General features: G+C 35.4%; 1 pseudogene; it reads right to left on the reverse strand.

Moving 5' to 3' along the window:
• Positions 1–8,352: 8,352 nt before the first annotated feature.
• LOC138931499 (small ribosomal subunit protein eS21 pseudogene) lies at positions 8,353–8,642 on the reverse strand (annotated as a pseudogene).
• Between the last annotated feature and the right edge of the window lie 762 nt (positions 8,643–9,404).

Genomic DNA, 9,404 nt, shown 5'->3' on the forward strand with positions numbered 1-9,404 from the left:
CCTTTCTCTGGAAATTTTCTAAATTTAATCAAATCCCATTTGTTAACTTTTGCTTTTGTTTCTTTTGTCTTAATACACAGATCCAAAAAACAAACAAACAACAACAAAACATTTCTATAATTTATACATTCTTCCTATGTTCTCTTTTAGGAGTTTGCATGGTTGAAGTCTTACATTTAGGTTTTTAATCTATCAATATTTTGATTTTTTGAATTTGGTGTGAGGAAATGTCTTAATCTCATTGTTTTAAATTTAACAGTTAAGTTTTCCCAGTATCACTTACTGAAGACACTATCTTTTCTCTGTTTTATAATCTTTCCTCCTTTTTCAGTAATTAATTGTGTATGGTTTTACTTCTGTTTCTGAGCCAGTGTATACTTTTTTTTTTTTTAATTGTAGCTTTGCAGCATAATCTGAAGTCAGGGAGTATGATTCCTCCAGCTCTGTTCTTCTTTTTCAAGATTGTTTTCTCTGTTTGGAATTGTTTGTGTTTCTATATGAATTTTAGGACTTTTTTAAAGCTCTTTGAGAAACACCTTTTGTATTTTGATAGAGATTGTATTGCCTCAAGTAGTATGGCTATTTTAATAACATAATTTTTTCCATTTAGTGAACAGTATATTTTTCCATATGTGTTGTCTTGAATTACTTTCATCAGTGACTTATAGTTTTTTGAGTACAAATAGTTTACCTCTTCAGGTAGTAAATAAAATACCCTCCTGGGTATTTTATCCTTTTTGATATAATTGGAATTGGAATTGTTTTCTTAATTTCACTTTCTCATAATTCATTGTTAGTGTATAGCAATGCAACAGAGTTCTGTATATTAATTTTATATCCTGTAACTTTACTTAGTTAGTGATTGGGTAATTAGTAATAATTTTTAACATGTATTTAGGATTTTCTAAGTATAGTATCATGTCATCTATAAACAGGAATGGTTTATTTCTTCCTTCCAAATTTGGATTTCTTGTATTTATTTTTCTTGTCTAATTGCTGTGACTAGAACATCCAAAGCTGTGTTGAATAAAAGTGGCCAGAAAAGGCATCTTTGTCTTGTTCCTGATCTTAAAGGAAATGCTTTCAGCTTTTCACAGTTATCTGTGGGAATAACACATTGGCCCTTACCATGCTGAAGTATGCCCACTATATCGACTTTCTGGAAGGCCTTTATCACAAATGGATGCTGAATTTTGTCAAAAACTGTTTCTGAATCTACAGAGATGATCGTATGGCTTTCATTCTTCAATTTTTTAATGTAGTGCATCACATTGATTGAGCTTCAAATATTGAACCATCTTTGTGTCCCTGGAATAAGTCCCACTTGATTATCATGTATGATTATTTTAATGTATTCTTGGATTAAATTTGCTAATATTTTGTTGAAGATCTATGTTCATCAGTGATACTGGCTAGCAATTATCTTTATTGTGATATTTTTTATCCAGTTTTAGAATCAGGGTAGTTTTCTCCTCATAGAATGAGTGTGAAAGTCTTTCTTCCTCTATAATTTTCTGGAATAATTTGAGAATGATGAGTATTATTTGTACTCCAAATATTTGGTAGAATTCACCTGTGAAGCTGTCTAGCTCTGAACTTTTGTTTCTTGGGAGTTTTTTAAATTACTGATTAAATTTCTTTGCTGGCATATGATTCATTCATATTTTTTATTTCTTCCTGGTTCAGTCTTGGAAGACTGTTCATTTAAAGAATTTGTCTATTTATTTTAGATAGTCCATTGTATTGGCATTTAATTGTTTGTAGTAATCTCATGATCCTTTGTTTTTCTATACTGTCAGTTGTTACTTGTACTTTTCTCCTTTTTATTTTTTTATTTTATTGATATGGGCCGTCTCTATCTCTTGATTAGTCTGGCTAAAGTTTTATCAATTTTTTTTCTGTTTTAAATGAACCAACTCTTAGTTTCATTGATCTTTTCCGTTTTCTTTGTCTCTATTTCATTTATTTCTGCTTTGATCTTAAAGATTTATTTTCTTCTACTAAATCTTAGCATTGTTCTTATTTTTCTAATATCTTTATGTGTAAGGTTAGGTTGTTACATCAGATTTTTCCTAAAGTGAGCTTGTATTACTCTAAATTTCCTCTTAAATCTGGTTTTGCTATGTCCCATAGATTTTGGATCATGGTCTTTTGTTTTCACTTTTCTTCAGTTATATTTGAGTTCCTATTTGATTTTTTCAGTGAACCATTGATTATGTATAGTGCGCTGTTTTTAGCCTCCATGTGTTAATGTTTTTTGTAGGTTTCTTTGTAATTGATTTCTAGTCTCTTAGTGTTCTAGTCAGTAATGAAGCTTGATATTATTTCAAGTTTCTTAAATTTACAGAGGCTTGTTTTGTGGCCTAGTAGGGCTCCCCTTATAGCTCAGCTGGTAAACAATCTGCCCACATTGCAGGAGACCTGGGTTCAATCCCTGGGTTGGGAAGATTCCCTGGAGAAGGGATAGGCTTGCCCACTCCAGCATTCTGGCCTGGAGAATTCCGTGAACTGTATAGTCCATGGGGTTGCAGTCAGACACGACTGATTGACTTTCACTTTCAAGACTTTCATATGGCTTCCCAGGTAGAGTTTGCGGTAAAGAAACTGCCTGCCAATGCAGGAGACTTTAGAAATGCAGGTTGTTCCCTGGGTCAGGAAGATTCCCCTGGAGGAGGGCACAGCTATCCACTCTGGTACTCTTGCCTAGAGAATCCCATGGACAGTCTATCACCGTACCGCCCTGAACACACCCGATCTCATCTGATCTTGGAAGCTAAGCAGGGTTGCTCCTGGTTAGTACTTGGATGGGAGAATCCCATGGACAGAGAAACCTGGTGCACTATGGTCCATAGGGTCACAAAGAGTCAGACATGACTGATACAACTTAGTACAGCACAGCACAGCACAGCACATGTAACCTATACTGGAATATGTTCCATGTACACATGAAAAAGAATGTGTAGTCTGCTCCTTTTTGATGCAGTGTTCTATATATCAGTTAAGTTCATCTGGTCTAATGTGTCATTTAAGATCAGTGTTTCCTTATTTATTTTCTGACTGGATGATCTGTCTGTTAATGTCAGTGGGCTTTTAAAGTTTCCTACTATTTTTGTGTTATAGCCAACTTCTCTTTTTATATTTGTTTACAGTATTCTTGCCTGGAAAATCCCATGGACAGAGGAGCCTGGCAGGCTGCCGTCCATGGGGTCGCAGAGAGTCGGACACAACTGAGCGACTTCACTTTCACTTTCACTTATATTTTCTTTATGTACGTAGGTGGTTCTATGTTGGATGCATAGATGTTTACAATTGTTCTTTCTTCTTCTTGGAATGATTCCTTGATCATTATATAATCAAGATAATTCTTGTCTTTTGTGATAGTCTTTATTTTAAAGTCTATTTCATCTGGTATAATTATTGATAACTTGGCCTTTAAAATCTCTATTTGAATGAAATAATTTTTCCCTCCCCTCTATTTCAGTCTACATTATTTTAGATGTAAAGTGAATCTCCTGTAGGTAGTATATATATATGGCTCTTTTTTTTTTATCAAATAAACTATGACTTTATTATTCATTTGTAGAAATTCTTTTTAAAACTTTATTTATTTATTTATTTTTGGCTGTGCTGAGTCTTCACTGCAACACAGGTTTTTCTCTCATTGTGGCAAGTGGGGGCTGCTGTCTAGTTGCAGCATCTGGGCATCCTATTGCAATGGTGTCTCTTGTTGCACAGCATGGGCTCTAGGGTGCTCAGACTTCAGTAGGTGTGGCACATGGGATAAGCAGTTGCAGCTTTCAGACTCTAGGGTGCAGAATCAATAGTTGTGGTGCACAGACTTAGATGCTCCATGGCATGGGGGATCCTCCCCAGATCAGGTATTAAACCTATGTCTCCTGCATTGGTAAGCAGATTCTTTATCACTGAGCCACAAAGAAAGCCCCAGGATCTTGTTTTTGAATCCATTCAGCCACTCTATGTCTTTTGTTTGGAGCATTTAGAACATTTATATTTAAAATAATCTTTGATACATGTGTACTTATTGCCATTATGCTAGCTGTTTTTTGGATTCGTTTTGAGGTTCTTTTTTGTTCCTTCTTCTTTTTGTCTCTTATGATTTGATGTCTAGCTTTATTAGTGTGTTTGAATTCCTTCTTTATGTTGTGGGTATATTTACTATTTTTCTTTTATTTGTGGTTATCATGAGGTTTATATATAGTAATCTACCTGTACACGGTTATTTTTAATTGGTGGTCTCTTAATTTCAAACATTTTAATGCACCTACATTTTCACCTTCTTCCTCTTGTATTTACTGATTCTGACACCATGCTTTACGTCTAATTATTTTGTCTATCCCTCAACTGTTTATTGTGAATAAAGATGATTTTACTACCTTTGCCTTTTAGTGTTCTCACTAGCTTTGTAAATGGGTGGTTTACTATGTTTACTGTATGTTTGCCTTTACTGATGAGATTTTCTTTGAGTATTTTCATGTGTTTAGTTGTGGCTTTTTATTTTATTGTGGCCTTCCCTTGTGGCTCAGAAGGTAAAAAACCTACCTCAATACAGGAGATCTTGGTTCTATTTCTGAGTTAAGAAAATCCCCTGGAGAAGAGAATGGCTACCCACTCCAGTATTCTTGCCTGGAGGATTCCATGGACAGAAAAGCCTGGCAGGCCACAGTCCATAGGGTTGCAAAAGATTTGGACATGACTTAGCCACTAAACCACAAAAACATGGCACTAAAGTCACCCAGTTTCTTCCTCTACTTCTATTATTTTCTTCTCCATTAATCTTTACTTTCTGTTTTCTTATATTTTTAAATGGTAGATAAATATTATGAAGGAAACATTTCTGCAAGGATGATTTTTTTCATGGAACATGAGCATTTTCATTAAAATCACCCATCTCCAAATTTTCTTATAGACATCTTTTATATATGCATTTAATTTTATTTAAAATATTCAAAAGAACCCAAAATTTTTATACTTTGTACCTAATATCAATAAATTGAATTACTTTGATCTCTTTCTGTTATGACTTCTATTTTTAAACATTGTTCAAATTTTCAAAAGAAATGAATAAATTTTTGTTAAGTTCAAGTAAAAAATTATGTTCTGTTTTCTTTCTATGTAATTTGAGGTAAAGAGTGCTTTTATTTTCTCTCACACAAGGCTTGTTATTATTTTTATGTAAATTATTATTTTTCAGAACTTGGGCTTTTATAGCATGACTTTCTTATTCTTGTTTTCTTTATTTTTATTAGCCTCTTGCTAAACTGGAGTAATTTTAAGACTTATTTTTCAAAGAATATATGGCAGCTATTTATACTTTGAGACTTGAATATCTGAAAATTCCATTTAGTTGTTTTCGCACATAAATGATAACTTCACAAGATGTGGAATTCTGAAGTCACAAATTCTTTTCAAACTTTTCTGATGGTTCATTACCTTTCAGTCCCTAATGTTTAAAAGAGAAATATGATCCAACTTCTTTTTTCTAAACTCATATCTTATAAAATTCTTGGGATTAAAATGGATGATATTGGGGTGAAGATCAAGTCATTGGTCAAGATTTCTTCCATTTACTTTGCTTAAAGTTATACTTCTCAAGAAGATTAATCACGTTTAAAGCCATGAGAGACCTTCTACAATCTGTTTATGTCAACAATAAACAATTTCAGAAAGTTGCCACTGTTTGGATAACATCCTCAACTGGCTTCTATCACGAATAGATTTTTCCCTTTATCTTCACATTTCTTAAGTAGGAACTAACTACTGAGGTGGCAGTCAGATATGTATGTATTATTAAGCCTCTTACTTTCTAGAAAATTTCAAGAATATTTTCTACATTAAATTCAGTAATAAATACTTATTTCTTATTATTATATATGCAGTATTGTTTCTTAAAGAAACATTTGACAAAAGACAAGGGCCTGCAATTTTAAACCTAATTAGGTACAGGTGATGTGATTCTGCAGCATACTAGTAAACATAATCGTTATGAACAATCTTTTATTGGTGAATAATAGTTTTATAGACAGTTATAGGGTCTGTATAATTTTCTTCATAGATTGCTTTAAAAAAAATTGCTTATACTTTTAATGGAATTCCTGATGCTATTTCCTCTGACGAAAACCACTAACTGGGAGATCATGTTGACTTAAAACAAATAGACTGCTGATTATTTTTCCAATAAAAATAAGCCTATTGGTATCAGCAGCAGATTGCAATTTGGGGTCTGCAATGATGGCCAGCTATGTATAAGTCTCAGTACAGCAAGGACAGGAAAACTCTTTTAAAGGGGGTAAAGGATATTGGGAGGACTTTAATAAGCAAAAAGTCCATTCGATGAATTGAGAGCTCAGTGTACAGTGCATTTTGTTTCTCTGAGTTGTCACTGTCTCTCATGGATTGAGTCTGCCAAGGAAGAAGAGAAAGTCCTTTCCTGTTGGGCTTTGCTATTGTCATATGGCTTGAGAGTTCTCCTTTCTGGCCTCCTGACTATTTTAATGACTTCTATTTATTAATCTTTATATTCCTCCATCTTTGATCAAGATCTTTCTCTGAAAGTCCCTCTGATCAAGAGTCAGGTTTTCTGGTTTCAGCAGCTTATTTTACCCTCAAAGCCAGGAAGAACCTTTCTGGATGTAGTATCTCATGTCAGAGGGAAAGCACACTGATCACAAAACTATTGAGATCATATTTGAGTAACAAAGAGGAGTAGGAAGATGAACTCACAGGCGCTTTCTATCTAAAGTCCATACGTTTTAAATTATAGACATTGGAGATCACTTAAAGCTTTGTGATCATCAAAGGTTTGGTAGGCAAACTTCCAATGCACCTGGTTCAGATGTCTTAGGAAAGCTGTCTCATCATGTCAGCCACTTTAATTGTGGGATGTCTTTCCTTTAGATCACCAACTGATGTTTAGGTACAGTCAGTGTTGGGTATGGGTATTTTGGAGTGTCCTATGAATCCAGAAAGTGTTTGTTCCCTAGAAAGCGGTGGTACAAATGTTGGTTAGCAGTACCAGACAGGGGCCTTTTCAATAAGGTTGAAGGGAATCCTTTTGTATATGTTTTTTTTTTTAATATATGAAATCTTCATGGTGCAAGGTGTAAGGAGGTTGTTGTTGTTCAGTTGTTAAGTCGTGTCTGACTCTGCAACCCCATGGACTGCAGCATGACAGTTTCTCTGTCCTCCACTAACTGCCAAAGTTTGCTCAGATGCATGACCATTGAGTCAATGATGCTATCTAACCATCCCATCCTCTTTTGCCCCTTTCTCCGTTTGCTGTCAATCTTTCCCAGCATCAGAGTCTTTTCCAATGAGACATTTCTTTACATTAGCTGGCCAAAGTGTTGGAGCTTCAGCTTCAGCAAAAGTCTTTCCAATGAATGTTCAGGGTTGATTTTCTTTAGGATTGATGGGTTTGAATCCTTGCAGTCTAAGGGACTCTTTAAAGTCTTCTCCTGCATCATAATTTGAAAGCATCGATTGTTTGGTATTCAAACTTCTTAATGGTCTAACTCTTCTTTATAGCCCATCCATACTTAACTACTGGAAAAACAGTAGCTTTCACTTCATGGACCTTTGTCAGCAAAGCGATGTCTCTGCTTTTTAATATGCTGTCTAAGTTTGTTATAGATTTTCTTCCAAGGAGCAAGTGTCTTTTAATTTTATGGCTAGTCACTGTCTGCAGTGATTTTAGAGACCAAGAAAATAAAATCTGTCAGTGCTTCCATTTTTTCCCCTTCTATTTCCCATGAATTGATGAGACCAGATGCGATGATCTTACGCTTTTTAATGCTGAGTTTCAAGTCAGCGTTTTCACTCCCTTGTTTCACCTCATCAGTAGGCTCTTCAGTTCCTCTCCATTTTCTGCCACTAGAGTGACATCACCTGCATATCTGAAGTTGCTGATACTTCTCTTTAGCCACAGAAGAGGCAGTAGCCTGTGCAAAAGAAAATTTCTGTATGTGAAGCATAAAGACCATGACAAAAACATAAAAATCCTTTGATTTTATATCCAAAAACATAGTTATATAGACAAAGAATATTGTATGAAATCTATTTGCCAGAACTTAAATGGTCCATTAGGCCATTAAAATGTCCAGCAAATGTAGTAACAGACTTTCTTGGTTTGTTTGTATGTTTAAAGTTGCACTTTTTGCAACTTCCTCCTTAACATTTTTCCACCAATATTGACTCATGAATGCTTTCATTTTGTCAATAGACAAATAGTTCAAAGCATATACAGTGGGGAAGAGTGAGAAGTTTGTTGGGTTTTTTTTTGTTTTTTTTTTTTTTTAGGTTTTCACTATTTATTTATAACAAATATTCCATGTCCGGAATCCTCTTCAGTCAGAAGTTCTTTGAGATGATGCCGTCGGCCTTGGCCAGCCGGAGAAGTCATCTGATTCACCCATCCTGCGAATGGCCCCGCAGATAGAGCAGGTTTTAAAATAGCCGTTGAACCTGCCTGTCACCTTGTCAACCTCGGCCACGTTCATCTGGATGGACGGGTGGTCCTTGGCACATATGATACGGCTGCTGGCAGAGCATTTCCGAGGCACATACAGGTCCACGAACTCACCGGCATCATTCTGCACGTTGAGCAAGCGTCTCAGGCCTTGCATCGTCCCCTTTGCCCAGACGCTGGCCACGCAGCCCACCTGATGGTACAACGATGAGGGCGAGCACACAAGTGGGAATTTTTAAAGTCTGTAGCAGGACTGAGTTGTTATTTAGTCCAAATTTGGTAAATGGGAATCTCACAATCATTTGCTCAATAGCTTTAAACAAAAAGGCAGTAGCAGTAATGGTTCTAATAAGGCAGGTATCTCCATGCCATAGAGTCCAGTTGCTATAGTACCTTTTTGGCTATAACACCCTATATAGGTAATTGGTGACCTCTATGTTTTTGAGTGAATATCCTGAGGGCAAACACTTTTTATATACAGAAAGACAAAAGGAAGTTTGATAATTTGTATACTCAAGGGCAGGTGGGTTCATTAAATTCTCCTTTAAGTTGTTATAGGCTGTGTCATCAAATTCTCCTCATAAACATTGGGTGGTATTGTTATTATTCAGTGAAAAATGCAGAAATTTAGCTACAAGAGAAATTTGAAATCTATTTTTTGCAATAACCAACTCTCCTGAGAAAAACTAAGAGTTGGTGTTTAGTTTGGGGTTTGGAGAAACTTAGGACACCGTGAAGTATATCTGAAACTAGGTGAAGCCCTTGTTTTGATATCAGATTCCCTAAACATTGATCTTGGGTTTGGGAAAACAGTTTTGGGGACAATCTTTCCACTGAAGACCAAAAGCTTTAGCAAGTGGATGCTGTCTTCAGGTTAGGAGACTTGAGGTGAGCAAAGAAGCAAATCATCCACAAATTG

The sequence above is a fragment of the Ovis canadensis genome, chromosome 3 (genome assembly GCF_042477335.2).
Source record: "Ovis canadensis isolate MfBH-ARS-UI-01 breed Bighorn chromosome 3, ARS-UI_OviCan_v2, whole genome shotgun sequence".
In the NCBI taxonomy this organism is placed as follows: Eukaryota; Metazoa; Chordata; class Mammalia; order Artiodactyla; family Bovidae; genus Ovis; species Ovis canadensis.